Source organism: Urocitellus parryii, chromosome 6 (assembly GCF_045843805.1).
Source record: "Urocitellus parryii isolate mUroPar1 chromosome 6, mUroPar1.hap1, whole genome shotgun sequence".
Classification (NCBI taxonomy): Eukaryota; Metazoa; Chordata; class Mammalia; order Rodentia; family Sciuridae; genus Urocitellus; species Urocitellus parryii.
Window position 1 is genome coordinate 154,806,271 of NC_135536.1, and position 3,269 is coordinate 154,809,539.

The following is a 3,269-nucleotide window of genomic DNA, read 5'->3' on the forward strand; positions in this document are numbered from 1 at the left end:
TGGGAAAGAAGCAAGAAATCGGGATCATCAGTTTTAGTTAATGAGTCTACTAGCACCAGGGGTCTACTGGAGGTGAGCACTTTTCTCTCCTGTGGTTTTTGATCAGCTTGAATGATAATGAGTGAAGACACATTGTGGCTCCTCCATTAAGACTTACTTCTTAAATACACTCCAAAGTAATATGTGGCAAACTCTAATGAATGAATCTTGTTTTTGAAAAAATAATCTGCACTCTGTCTACTTCTAAAAAAAGAGTTTGAGTCAGTGGAAAGGCTGCTACAATAGACACAGGAATGAGGTGTTTGTAGCAGGAACTGGTGCTTGGAAAGCCACCAGTGCCCTGCTATAAGGCCTTGGCCTGCCATGGGGTCTCCTATGGACAGCTCCTGTACATGTTAATGGCTTTCTGTATCTCTTCGGTTGTGGCAACCCAGAGACTCTTGGGACCCTCAACCAATATGGGACAAGAGATGTTTGACAGAGACTCAAGCTCCTTGACCTGAAGTGGGGCAGCTAGATATGGCTCTACACAGTCTCTTGGGAAAATTCCCAGTTGCCCTCAGTGGATAATATTTACATGAACCTGCTTTATGTTAGCTTTTCTCCTTTCTTTAGTCCCTTATAATGCTTCATGGAATCACTTCACTAATAAGCCACTTATTCCCAATTTGTCACTTCAGAGTTTGCTTTCAGTGGGGTGAGGTGTGTGTCTCAAATCATAACCAGAGTTACCACACCTAGTATTCAGTATTCTCTTAGCTTCCTAGCAAGTAGGGTTAAGAAAAACACCAACCTCATTTTTCAGTGGAGTTTAGCTAGTATAAACCATTAGTTATTCTTTTTTTTTTGCCAGAAAAAAATTATTTTTTATTTTACATGGAAATATTTCCCTGTCCTCCCCACTCCATCATTCCCCATTCCCTACCCCCCACCGTGCTTGGACCAGGCCATGCCCGGATCAGTGAGGGCGGCAGGCAGAAACTCAGACTCAGGCTGAGAAAATCTCAAGCACTTTTATGCATACAGTCAACAAGTGATCCTGGTCTCCAGGTCCAGAAAGAACCTGGCCACATCATATTGTGGCCCTAAACAAGAGGCTGCAACCAGGAGCAGGCGCTTGCTGATGGAAACGGTAAGCTGGTAGTGTCAGCCATATGTGGCAGAACAGGGCCAGGTGAACAAAGGAAGTGCACAATCTCTGTCACTCTACCATTCATCTGCTTTTCTGCCCTTGCCCTCAGGGCTCATCCTAGAAGAGGGGCCATCCCTCCAAACACTGCTGACCAGTCTTCTAGTTGGAGGCATGTGTCTGGCCAGCGCTCAGATTCACTGTTCTCATCGCCACAGGAAGGTGTCCAACTTGGCCTGGGAGGAAGGGTTTACAGTCCTCATCCTCACTCTCTGCTTAGCTTTCGTCTTGGGTTTAACAGGCAGTGGGCGAATCATGGCTGTGTTAGTAGGCTCTATGAATTTTGTCTGGCCTTCAAGGCCATCAAAACCTGTTCTTACCACATCTGTGCTGCAACAGGACTCTGCTATGGCCCTCTTTGGCTGTTTCTGGCCCAGAACAGCATTCCGGATAAAGACAGGGAAGGCACCAGCAGGGTCCTCATCTGACTCTCTTGCACAGTGCTGGCCACCCAAAGAGAGCTAGGACCTCTGGGCATCTTCTTGAGAATGTCCTGAACAGGAGAGTGTGCCTTCTCAAGGCATAGCCTCTTGGTGTGGCTATGCTGGGAGTTGAGGGCTGGGCTTGAGGGGTATCCACATTCAAGGTAGCATCAAGGTCAACATCATCACCAAACGATGGCCGGCGGAGCTTCAGGTTCAGCATCTCCACAGGAGCTGGGCTCTCTAAAACCAGGCGGTTGACAGTCTCACTGGCCACTGGTGGCAGATTCAAGGTTTCCTGCCACATCATTAAGCTTCTTTTTCAGGCTCATGATTTCCTTGTCAGCATTCTGTAAGTCCTTTTGGGCCACTCTCAGTTCCCACTTGGCCTGATCCAATTCAGAGTAGACGGTCTGCAACTTGCTTTTGGGAGGAGACCAAGTCCTTCCTCAGCTTGTCAGCCAACTCCCCCGAGGCCTTCGGGGTCTCTTTTAGATTCTCATACTCTTTCTTGAGTGACACACAATACACAGTCAGTTGCTCCACCACTGATTGTCCCATACCCATACAAATCATCTCCTCTACCTCAGGCCACTGACTCTGGAGTAGGATCTCAATCTGCTCCATGGTCTTCATCTGGCTCTTGAGTCTGCAGGCTTCCTCGCGTGCTTGTTTAGTCTCATCTTGTTGCTCCTCCAAGAACTTCATCTGCTTTTTGAGTGTAGAGCATAGCATCTCAGCCTTGCCTAAGGCCTTTTGCAGAGATTCCACAGTGGCATTGTGCTCTTCCAGAGTGTCTCGCAGAGTGTCGATAATAACCTGGCTGTCCCGCTTCTCTCTTTCTTTCTGGGAAAGCCAGGCTCTGATATTGTCCAGTTCATTCTTTAAGAATTCTGCATCCAAGACACTCTGCTCCTCCTGGGCAAAGTCAAAGAAGAGCTTATTGATAATGGTTCTTTTGCCAACCTGGATTCGGCATTGTGGGCAAGTCCGACTTTGTGCTATCTCAAACCACTGAATTAGGCCACTTCAGTCCAGGTCTGGAAGCTCCCGGGGAGCTCAGCCTATTGAGGTCCTCACCGCCCATCTGGGCTTCGAGTATGGGTTGCCTGAAGGTCCGACACCCTATGGCCCCGAAGCAGTACCAGGCCGAGTGTGGGACTGTACACCACTGTCACTCACCACTGAAGGTGGAAGGTGTGTCCACAGTGGATGGCCGCGATGTCGAGGGAGTGGTCAAAGAAATCCTCATTAGTTATTCTAATATTCTCCCTTTTCAGTGAATCACCTTGATATTACAGGGGCAGCTTTGCTTTCTTTAGGTCACTGTCTGGGAAGCCCTTCCTGCTAACTGGAATGAACCATCTTGGACCATCTTGGACCTCAGAGGATTTTCTCAGGGAATGAAGGATTTTATAAAAGTTCTGATGGCAAGACTAGCTTTCCCAATAAGGATGATGTGAGACTTCATCATACAGAGGGAAAAACAAAAATACTGTATTTACTTGAGTTGTCAATAGAAGCCAAATGTACCAGTTAGGTTGCTTTTGGTGATTTAAAAATGTATCCAAAATTTATTTGAAATTCTTTCCATCAAGAGGAGTTAATCCCCCTTGAGTTAAGGGCCCACCTTTGTGACTACATGACAAATACAATGG

General features: G+C 47.1%; 1 pseudogene; it reads right to left on the bottom strand.

Moving 5' to 3' along the window:
• Nucleotides 1–1,335: 1,335 nt before the first annotated feature.
• On the bottom strand, nucleotides 1,336–2,346 carry LOC113185822 (E3 ubiquitin-protein ligase TRAIP pseudogene; annotated as a pseudogene).
• Nucleotides 2,347–3,269: the final 923 nt, after the last annotated feature.